At 39.2% G+C, this 12,387-nt stretch overlaps 1 protein-coding gene across 5 annotated transcripts in view; it reads right to left on the reverse strand.

Moving 5' to 3' along the window:
• The window catches only part of DIS3L2 (DIS3 like 3'-5' exoribonuclease 2), a 372,410-nt gene that overhangs the window by 322,816 nt on the left and 37,207 nt on the right, over positions 1-12,387 (reverse strand). The gene's annotated exons all lie outside the window — the stretch shown is intronic.

A 12,387-nucleotide genomic window follows, 5' to 3' on the forward strand; every position in this document is an offset into this window, starting at 1 on the left:
ATTCACTGCCATAACCTAATGTCCAAAACTATGCAGGGAATCCCGGATGGCTCACTAGCATTCAAAAACTGACAATATTGCAGTGAGACATCTATTTCCCTACTCTTACCTGCCATCACTTCAAACCAGTCTCAGGCAGATGCATCTGAAGAATACAGGCAGCTGCCTGGATCAGCAGCCTGGAATAGGAGCCCTGCAGCTTGGCCCCTGACCCTACACCTGCACTCCGAACACATCATCACACCTTTTATTTCTATTCTCTGCTGGCTACCAGCCCAGAATTCCAGCCAATATTTGCAAATTTCCAAATTCCTGGTGGGCAGTCTTCTTTCCCATAAAATGGATCAAGATGTCATTGTGAACACTAGCTTCCATTTCCTCTAAATCTCCCACACACGTCCTTCACCAAAATGGTATTTTTCTTTAAACTGAAATTAATACTAACTCAGGAGATGAAAAGCTACACAAAGAGTAGTAGGCCACCTATTGCCACATGAAAAGATTGAGGGATAAAGTAAAAAAACCTGCAAGAGGGAGAGAAACAGATGGTCTCAGATAAACAGCAAGGTAATGGGGAAGGCACATAGAGGAGTCCAGACTGATGGTTTAATTCAGAAATGCATTCATCCACTCAATAACTTAACAAGTAATTCTGCAACATTCTGTACTAAGCATAATGAGGGGTACAAAAGTTATTTATAAAAATTACACTGAAATAACAATTAACACCAATTGAAAAGTGATAAGCATTATGCTCTTTTAAAGTACAGGTAAATGCACATATGATGGAAGAGAGAATCTTCAGGTCAGGAAATCTGAGAGAACTTCAGGAAAGATTTCAAGGAAGAACTGAGAATGTGAGAAAAGCATACTGTTGGCAAAGGTAACAAAAATGGAGACACAAACAGGAAAAGTACAGGCTGGTTCTTGCCACATTAATTCCATTTGGATAGAGCCCAGCCTATATGAAGATAGGCAGTGGCAAGGAAATTAAAACAAGTTGGAAGACCTAGAAAACCAGCCCAGTTTTTCAAAGGCAGTAAGGAACATTTGAAGCATGAATGTGCAGAACAACAACAGATCAGAGTTGTGTTTCAGGAAAAATTAACATGGCACAGGATTCAGAGTCATCAGGACTGAGAAAGACTAGTGGCAGTTGCACCTTAGGAAAGAACAGACTGAGTGAAAAGAAAGAAAGGAACTAGAGTTATACAAGCACACACTGGAAACAGAAGAAGCCCTTAGCACAGTATTACACAGGACAAGCGGGCACCACTTGTCAACCAGGAAGATCTGGAGGAGAGTGAGGAGGCTGCAATTGTGTGAGATTTCAAGTGAGGACATTGGGAGACGATAACATCACTAAGTTTGAGAAGATAATGAATTATCTGTGGTATTAGATACATGGAAATACATACCTCTGTGTATATGTGTACACATGTAAATACATTCCTCTACACATATCTCTACACCAAATACTTGGAAACTGAAGCATAATTTAGAGAGAGAAATTAGTCAGCCATTTGCATAAAGTTGGTAACCTGAAGTTTTCTAGAATGACCAAGACTGTCAAGAAAGGGTAAGCTGAAACAAAAGAAGGCCTAGGACAAAATCTGGGTTAGGGCAACTTTTAGGAAAGGCAAATAGGAAAAAATATAAAATATAACAAGCTAATAAAGATGTAGAAAAAGAACCAACACATTTAATGTCAAGAAAACAAGGGAGAGCAGACTTGGATTAAAGATGGCAGTGTGAGAGGAGAGACAGAGGCTTCCTCCTAAAACTGGATACAATTAGAAAATTTAATTGGCGCAACTAATCCTGAGAGAGCAACAGGAAAGAGGACGGTGTCGGACTGCACACACCTGGAGAAAAGAGCAGATCTCAGCGAACGGGGTAACGTACCAGAGCTGTGGCTCCGCGGGACCCGAGCCCCTCCCCCACCCCAGCTCCCCAGCGGGAGGGAGAGAAACGGAGCAGGGAGGGAGTGGAAGGCTTGGGACTGCTGAATACCTGGCTCCGGAGATCTGCACTGGGAGCACAAACCTACATGTCATGGTGCTTTCATGAGACTCGCATGACTACCGGGTTGGAAAGTTAATACAGGCAGAGTTCCTGGGGAGACTGGGATTCCGGCTGCTTGTGGAAAGCAGGGATCCATATCTGGCTTCTCTGGGACAAAAACTTGTACTGGTGTGACCGGCCCACTGGCTCAGGCAGTGGAGACAGGCACAGCAGCCGGGAGGCGGGGAACAGCTCTTTCCTCCCCCCAGGCACCAGTACCGCTCCCCTGCGACCCCTGACATTGCTTCAGGGGCTGAGCAGCTCCAGAATAGAGCTTCGGGACACTAGAGGGCGCCATATACAAACATGAAACGCCAAAGGAACCTGGTCCAGAATAAAATTGTTAATACAACTCCCGAGAAAGACTTAAATGATATGGACCTCGTGACTCTTCCTGAAAGGGAGTTCAAAATAAAAATAATCAACATCCTAATGGAGGTACGGAAAGACATCCAAGAACTCAGGAATGAATTCAGGTCAGAGATCCAATCGTTGAAGAACACGATGGAGAGTATTAAAAGCAGGTTGGATACGGTGGAGGAGACAATAAATGAAATAGAAACTAGAGAAGAGGAATACAAAGAAGCTGAGGCACAGAGAGAAAAAAGGATCTCTAAAAATGAAAGAATATTGACAGAACTGTGTGACCAATTCAAGCAGAACAATATTAGCATTATAGGGATACCAGAAGAAGAAGAGAGAGAAAGGGATAGAAAGTGTCTTTGAGGAGGTAGTTGCTGAAAACTTCCCCAATCTGGGGAAGGAGATAGTCTCTCAGGCCATGGAGATCCACAGATCCACCTACACAAGGGACCCAAGGAAGAAAACAGCAAGACACATAGTAATTAAAATGGGAAAGATCAAGGATAAGGACAGACTGTTAAAAGTGGCCAGAGACAGAAATAAGATCACATACAAAGGAAAGCCCATCAGGCTAACATCAGACTTCTCAGCAGAAACCTTACAGGCCAGAAGGGAGTGGCATGATGTCTTTAATGCCATGAAGCAGAAGGGCCTGGAACCAAGATTACTTTATCCGGTGAGATTATCATTTAAATTCGAAGGAGGGATTAAACAATTTCCAGATAAGCAAAAGCTGAGAGACTTTACCTCCCACAAACCATCTCTACAGTCTATTTTGGAGGGACTGCTATAGATGGAAGTGTTCCGAGGGTTGGACAGCTGTCACCAGAGGTAGTGAAATCATGGTAGGGAGGGTGGAGCAGCTGATTGAGAGGCAAATGCAAAATTAAATTGACTATCCCCAAAGCCAATCAAGGGAAAGAGGGAAAGTATAGAATCTGATACCTAATATATAAAGAATGAAGAAGGAAGAAAAAGGAGGAGAAATAGAAATGAACCGTTAGATTGTGTTTGTAACAGCATACTAAGTGAGTTAAGTTAGACTCTTAGATAGTAAGGAAAGTAACCTGGAACCTTTGGTAACCACGAATCTAAAGCCTGAAATGGCAATAAGTACATACCTATCGATAATCACCCTAAATGTAAATGGACTGAATGCACCAATCAAAAGACATAGAGTCACTGAATGGATAAAAAAAAAAGATCCATCTATATGCTGCTTACAAGAGACTCACCTCAAACCCAAAGACATACACAGACTAAAAGTCAAGGGATGGAAAAAGATATTTCATGCAAACAATAGGGAGAAAAAAGCAGGAGTTGCAGTACTAGTATCAGACAAAATAGACTTCAAAACAAAGAAAGTAACAAGAGATAAAGAAGCACATTACATAATGATAAAGGGCTCAGTCCAACAAGAGAAAATAACCATTATAAACATATATACACCCAACACAGGAGCACCAGCATATGTGAAACAAATACTAACAGAACTAAAGGAGGAAATAGACTGCAATGCATTCATTTTAGGAGACTTCAACACACCATTCACTCCAAAGGACAGATCCACCAGACAGAAAATAAGTAAGGACACAGAGGCACTGAACAACACACTAGAACAGATGGATCTAATAGACATCTATAGAACTCTACACCCAAAAGCAACAGGATACACATTCTTCTCAAGTGTACATGGAACATTCTCCAGAATAGACCACATACTAGGCCACAAAAAGAGCCTCAGTAAATTCAAAAAGATTGAAATTCTACCAACCAACTTTTCAGACCCCAAAGGTATAAAACTAGAAATAAATTGTACAAAGAAAGCAAAAAGGCTCACAAATACATGGAGGCTTAACAACATGCTTCTAAGTAGTCAATGGATCAACGACCAAATTAAAATGGAAATAAATGAAAACAACAACACAAAGCCCCAACTTCTGTGGGACGCAGTGAAAGCAGTCTTAAGAGGAAAGTATATAGCAATGCAGGCATATTTAAAGAAGGAAGAACAAACCCAAATGAATAGTCTAACGTCACAGTTTTCAAAATTGGAAAAAGAAGAACAAATGAGGCCTAAAGTCAGCAAAAGGAGGGACATAATAAAGATCAGAGAAGAAATAAACAAAATTGAGAAGAATAAAACAATAGAAAAAATCAATGAAACCAAGAGCTGGTTCTTTGAGAAAATAAACAAAATACATAAGCCTCTAGCCAGACTTATTAAGAGAAAAAGAGAATCAACACACATCAACAGAATCAGACATGAGAAAGAAAAATCACGACGGACCCCACAGAAATACAAAGAATTATCAGAGAATACTATGAAAACCTATATGCTAAGAAGCTGGAAAACCTAGAAGAAATGGACAACTTCCTAGAAAAATACAACCTTCCAAGACTGACCAAGGAAGAAACGCAAAATCTAAACAAACCAATTACCAGCAAAGAAACTGAAGCGGTAATCAAAAAACTACCCAAGAAAAAAAACCCTGGGCCAGATGGATTTACCTTGGAATTTTATCAGACATACAGAGAAGATATAATACCCATTCTCCTTAAAGTTTTCCAAAAAATAGAAGAGGAGGGAATACTCCCAAACTCATTCTATGAAGCCAAAATCACCCTAATACCAAAACCAGGCAAAGAACCCACCAAAAAAGAAAATTACAGACCAATATCCCTGATGAACGGAGATGCAAAAATACTCAATAAAATATTAGCAAACCGAATTCAAAAATATATCAAAAGGATCATACACCACGACCAAGTGGGATTCATCCCAGGGATGCAAGGATGGTACAACATTCGAAAATCCATCAACATCATCCACCACATCAACAAAAAGAAAGACAAAAACCACATGATCATCTCCATAGATGCTGAAAAAGTGTTCGACAAAATTCAACATCCATTCATGATAAAAACTCTCAGCAAAATGGGCATAGAGGGCAAGTACCTCAACATAATAAAGGCCATATACGATAAACCCACAGGCAACATCATACTGAACAGCGAGAAGCTGAAAGCTTTTCCTCTGAGATCGGGAACAAGACAGGGATGCCCACTCTCCCCACTGTTATTTAACATAGTACTGGAGGTCCTAGCCACAGCAATTAGACAAAACAAAGAAATACAACCAATCCAAATTGGTAAAGAAGAAGTTAAACTGTCACTATTTGCAGATGACATGATATTGTACATAAAAAACCCTAAAGACTCCACTCCAAAACTACTAGAACTGATTATCGGAATACAGCAAAGTTGCAGGATACAAAATTAACACACAGAAATCTGTGGCTTTCCTATACACTAACAATGAGCCAATAGAAAGAGAAATCAGGAAAACAATTCCATTCACAATTGCATCAAAAAGAATAAAATGCCTAGGAATAAACCTAACCAAAGAAGTGAAAGACCTATACCCTGAAAACTATATGACACTCTTAAGAGAAGTTAAAGAGGACACTAACAAATGGAAACTCATCCCATGCTCTTGGTTAGGAAGAATTAATATCATCAAAATGGCCATCCTGCCCAAAGCAATATATAGATTTGATGCAATCCCTATCAAATTACGAAAAACATTCTTCAACGAACTGGAACAAATAGTTCAAAAATTCATATGGAAACACCAAAGACCCCAAATAGCCAAAGCAATCCTGAGAAAGAAGAATAAAGTGGTGGGGATCTCACTCCCCAACTTCAAGCTCTACTACAAAGCCATAGTAATCAAGACAATTTGGTACTGGCACAAGAACAGAGCCACAGAACAGTGGAACAGATTAGAGACTCCAGACATTAACCCAAACATATATGGTCAATTAATATTCAATAAAGGAGCCATGGACATACAATGGGGAAATGACAGTCTCTTCAACAGATGGTGCTGGCAGAACTGGACAGCTACATGTAAGAGAATGAAACTGGATCACTGTCTAACCCCATACACAAAAGTAAATTCAAAATGGATCAAAGACCTGAATGTAAGTCATGAAACCATAAAACTCTTAGAAAAAAACATAGGCAAAAATCTCTTGGATGTGAACATTAGCGACTTCTTCATGAATATATCTCCCTGGGCAGGGAAAACAAAAGCAACAATGAACAAGTGTGACTATATCAAGCTGAAAAGCTTCTGTACAGCAAAGGACACCATCAATAGAACAAAAAGGTACCCTACAGTATGGGAGAATATTTTCATAAATGACAGATCCGATAAAGGCTTGACATCAAAATATATAAAGAGCTCACATTCCTCAACAAACAAAAAGCAAATAATCCAATTAAAAAACGGGCAGAGGAGCTGAACAGACAGTTCTCCAAAGAAGAAATTCAGATGGCCAACAGATACATGAAAAGATGCTCCACATCGCTAGTTATCAGAGAAATGCAAATTAAAACCACAATAAGATATCACGTCACACCAATAAGGATGGCCACCATCCAAAAGACAAACAACAACAAGTGTTGGCAAGGTTGCGGAGAAAGGGGAACCCTCCTACACTGTAGGTGGGAATGTAAATTAGTTCAACCATTGTGGAAAGCAGTATGGAGGTTCCTCAAAATGCTCAAAATAGACTTACCATTTGACCCAGGAATTCCACTTCTAGGAATTTACCCTAAGGATGCAGCACTCCAGTTTGCAAAAGACAGATGCACCCCTATGTTTATCGCAGCACTATTTACAATAGCCAAAAAATGGAAGCAACCTAAGTATCCATCAGTAGATGAATGGATAATGAAGATGTGGTACATATACACAATGGAATATTATTCAGCCATAAGAAGAAAACAAATACTACCATTTGCAAAAACTTGGATGGAGCTAGAGGGTATTATGCTCAGTGAAATAAGCCAAGCAGAGAAAAACAAATACCAAATGATTTCACTCATCTGTGGAGTATAAGAACAAAAGAAAAACTGAAGGAACAAAACAGCAGCAGAATCACAGAACCCAAGAATGGACTAACAGTTACCAAGGGGAAAAAGACTGGTGAGCATGGGAGGGGAGGGAGGGATAAGGGTGGGGAAGAAGAAAGGAGGTATTATGATTAGCATGTATAATGTGGGGGTTGGGGGAAAGGGGAGGGCTTTGCAACACAGAGAAGACAAGTAGTGATTCTACAACATCTTACTATGCTGATGGACAGTGACTGTAAAGGGGTTTGTGGGGGGGGACTTGGGGTAGGGGAGAGCCTAGTAAACATAAGGTTCTTCAAAAATAAATAAATAAATAATTTTAAAAAAAGAAAACAAGGGAGAAAATAACTTCCAAAGGACGACAGGTTAATGATCAGGATTTGCACCCACTACTGAGTAAGAATAAAAATAACGGCAGCCTTGGGTGGAGCAAGGGATTGGGGGCAAGAAGAAAATCCAAAAACAACAGCCAGAACTGAAAATCCTGATGCAGGCAAGAGTTCAAAAGTAAGGGGCATTACTACGAGTTAGGTGAAATGAGACAGAGATCTCAACTCAAATATCCATAGGTCAGCTGCATCTGTAACTTCCCTTTACAGCCAATATCCAGGTGGTGTGATTTACACAAGTTGTCTCTCTAATTCAGGAAGACAAGGCATGTTTGGTTGGACTCACTGTGGAAACCCCAGTGGCCCACAGTAACTAGGATGGAAGTAATATTCACTCCTTAAATGAGTGATTAATTTTCATGCACAAACAGTAAGAACACCAAGCAGAGCAAGGTCATTCAAGGAAGCCACACTAAAAACAAGTCAGCAAAGAATTGGAAAAGAACACAGGACCCAGGAAATAAAGTTGGCAAAAAATAAACCACATAGTTGGGCAGGGAGTCAAAGCTTGCCTTTGGGTACTGGAAAGAGATGTAAAGATTCCAAGCATATAAGATGCTAAGCAGAATGAATGAACAAGCAGCCTTCCTTTCCCAGTAATGTGGTTGTGAAGGCCCATTAACCTGGTAGAGATCCTGGCCGCTCCTACCCTAACACACTGAAAGCACAAGTCAGTTTCAGGTCCTCACCAGCTTCCATAATGAGGGCCATAACACACTGCCCAACTTCCCACTGATTCCTAGAAAGGTGTTTCATCATGGAAATAGCTGTACATCCTCACACCCAGGGGTGAGGATGAACAAACAGTATGGTCAATAATGTCCATGGTACAAAAAAGCAGGAATGAGGAAGAATGGGGAAAAGTCACTAGACCCAAGAAAGATTAAATCTGAAGAAAACCTCAGAGTGAAAGAAGTGTCTTGAGACCCTTTGTATTCCCCAAACCTAGGACAATGCATAGTGCAGAGCAGGTGCTCAAAATTTTGAACAAATGAAGCCTATTTGGGACAGAAGCCAGGTTATAATGAATATGCTCTAATGAGAAATATGAGCAGCAGAGCCAAAACTAGGGTGAGGCAAGCCAGGCACCTAAGATACAAAATTCATAAAAGCAAAGCCATGCAAGTACCAACCCTGCACTTGCAGGATTCCGAGAGTGAGTGTCTCCATAAATGTTTGTGCCTCGGGCATCTTACTAGCCTTACCCTAGTCTTCAATGCTGATGAGTAGCAAGAGCAGATGAAATTTATGAACCTGGGTAGTGCAGGAAACTCAAGGAGATAAAGTCAAAAGAGAGGTTAAAGAAAGAAAAGGTTGAGCCCATTCACAAGCTAAGATGGAGCCAAAGGAGAACAAGAGATGGTATAAACAAGTAAAAGAGGACAAAATTGATAGAATAAAGAAAAAAAAAAGAGGATAGGTTCAAAATAAATCTCACTGAAATTAATGAAATAAATAATTCACACTACACATCACTGGGAAACACACAAAATAGTCACCAAGAAGTGGTAAGACTTTTGCCAATGACCTTTTCTTCATAACTTGTTCTGAAATAAAATCCAACTTTAATAAATAGTAAATGTTTTAAAATGTAAGAGACAGAAACAGACAGCAAGACATAGATGGAGACAGAGAGGAAAAAGCAGGGGAAAGGATGCCCAGAATGGTTGAATTAGGTGTTTAACAAATCCCCAAAACAAAAATAACAATTAAACTGGATAAATTTATAAGAACCACCTATTTAAGGATATGGGTATTGGCAACAAATTGAGAAGTATTTATTAAAGAAAATCTACTTAATTTCAGTAAGAATAATAGAAATGTATGATAGTTTTTTTTATTAAGGTATTATTGATATACACTCTTATGAAGGTTTCACAAGAAAAACAATGTGGTTACTACATTCACCCTTATTATCGAGTCCCCCCCCATACCCCACTGCAGTCACTGTCCATCAGCATAGTAAGATGCCACAGAGTCCCTGTTTGTCTTCTCTGAGCTACACTGTCTTCCCCATGAGCCCACACACACCAGGTGCACCAATCCTGGCATTCTCACCATCCCACACCCACTTTCAGTTCCTTGGTGTGGAAGTCCTACTGGGGCGGGGCAAGCTGTGAAGACTGGTAGTTCCATGTAGTAAGTAAGAGGAGTAACATGCAGAAGAGAAATGAGAGGGCCCTAGAAAGCTACTCATCCTTGGATGAATGAGCTTTGTAAATACAGAAAGCAAAAGGGAGGGCAGACTTGTAAGTACCTCAGTTTTGAATGCATTCCCCAGGTGTCATAAGAACCACTGAAAAAGGATGGCGCCCTCATTGTTTCAAGGAGTTTAAACACAACCTCTGAGCAATCATAGGCTGACCACTAAGATACAACAACCGAAGGGCAACTGCTAGAAAGTCAGGCTTAAAAATGAAAACAGGAAAAGAAGAACTGACATCAGTAGCCACATACTACAGAAGAAACAGACTCACAGAATTAACGCAGGCAAGTCACTAAATGAACAAAAAGACCAATCAACTCCTGGGAAAAAGGAATCAGAATGCAGAATATATTACCAAAAATGTCCAGGTTTCCAAAAAAAACTGTAAGATATGCAAAGAACAGAAAAGTATAACATACCTGGTGGGGAGGTGTTAAGCAGTTTCAGTAAAAATTGTTTCTGGGGGAGCCTAGATTTTGGAGTTAGGCAACAGAGACTTCAAGCAGCTATGAGAAATATGTTCAAAGAACTAAGAGAAACCATTTTTAAAGTAAAGTATGAAGCTAATGACTCATCAAATAGAAAATACCAATAAAAATAGAAATTTTTTTAAATGGAAATTCCAAGTTGAAAGTTAGGAGAACTGAAATGAAGAATTCATTAGAGGAACTCAATAGCAGACATGAGCTGGCAGAAGAAAGAATCAGTAAACCTGAAAAAAAAGGATCAATCAAGATTATCCAGTCTGAAGAAAAGAATTAAAATGAAGAAAAATTATTTTTTAAAAATCCAATTTCAGGGCTTGTAATAAAGAGTTTGGCTCAATTTTGTGATGACTGACCACTGACTTATTTTAAGCCTTACCTCCCTTTTCCCTTTTAACCCATCTGGACAAGTTGGTAAGAAAATCCATGTGTCTGGTGTGGGGGAGGTCACGGGAAAGATAGCATAGCACAGAGAAGTAGTGACTCAGTGGCATCTTACTACACTGATGGACAATACTTCAATAGGGTATGGGGGGGACTTGATAATATGGGTGAATGTAGTAACCACATTGTTTATCTTGTGAAACCTTCATAAGAGTGTATATCAGTGATAACTTAATAAAAAAATAAAGAAAATAAAATCCACGCGTCCCTACCTTTGGCCCAAGTGAGAAATTCTAATTTCACAAACCCCGTCTGCACATGGAAACTTCTCTCCAATCCCCTAGCAATTTTAAGGGTCTAGCCCACTCCTGACTCACTCAAGCCAGGGCAGACAAACTTAAACCCACCCTATTTTCCCCAGGTGTCTCTTGGTGATTAATGACTTTTCTCTCAAATTATCTTGGCATATTGAATGCAATTAGCTTAGACATCCTACTAATTGAAAAAGAGTCCATTCCACCTCCACAGGGTGACCACTGAACAGTAATGAAAGAGGGGACATCTCTACTAACCTTACAGAAATGAAAAGGATTACAAGGGAACACAACAAACAACTTTATGTCAACTAGACTTCAATGAAATGGACAAATTCCTAGAGAGACACAAATTACTGAAGGTGATTTAAGAATTATAAAATTGAAACAGCCATGTAACAAGTAAAGAAACTGAATTAGTAATTTTAAATCATCCAATAAAGAAAAACCCAGATTGCTTCACTGGTGAATTCACTGAAAGAAAAACACTGAAATAAAAAATAATACCAATCCTTTACAAACCCTTCCAGAAATTAGAGAAAATATTTCCCAACTCATTCTATGAAGATGGTATTTCCCCTGAATACCAAAGGAAAACAAAGACATCAACAATAAATAAATTAAATAAATAAATAGCTTTTTGACATATAATCTGGATTTTTAAATTTCCTATGGGATAGTAATTGGCATTTTTTTAAGGAATTTGTCAATTTCATCTTTTTTGGAGGGTCTCCCTTTTTTGGCAGAATATTGTTCAAAATATCCTAATGAATTTATTACTACCTATAACAGTGTTATCCTTTTTGAAATAATGGCAATTTTTAATATCTATGCTGTCCAGTATGGTAGTCACTAGCCACATGTGACTTCTGAGCATTTTCAAGAGTAGCTAGTGCAGCTGAAAAACTGTCAACTCTGAAACATTTTGTGTTTCATCTTTATTCTTGTAAAATATTTTCTCAGGTTTTAGAATTCTGGATTGTCAATTCTTTTCTCTCAGTAATTTAAAGATCACTCCATTGTCTTCTGGCCTCCACTGTTCCGTTGAGCAATCAGCGTTAGTCCAATCCCTCTCCCCACCTCCAGCAGTTTTTGAAATTTTTCTCTTCATCTTTGGTTTCTATATGTTTACTACAATGTAACAAGGTGTAGATTTCTTTTTTATCATTTTTGGTGTTAGTAAGCTGTACTGAACCTACTCCTTGATAACTTTCATCAGTTAAGGAAAGTCTTCAGCCAATCTCCTCCCATATCACTTC

The sequence above is a fragment of the Manis pentadactyla genome, chromosome 6 (assembly GCF_030020395.1).
Source record: "Manis pentadactyla isolate mManPen7 chromosome 6, mManPen7.hap1, whole genome shotgun sequence".
Taxonomy (NCBI): Eukaryota; Metazoa; Chordata; class Mammalia; order Pholidota; family Manidae; genus Manis; species Manis pentadactyla.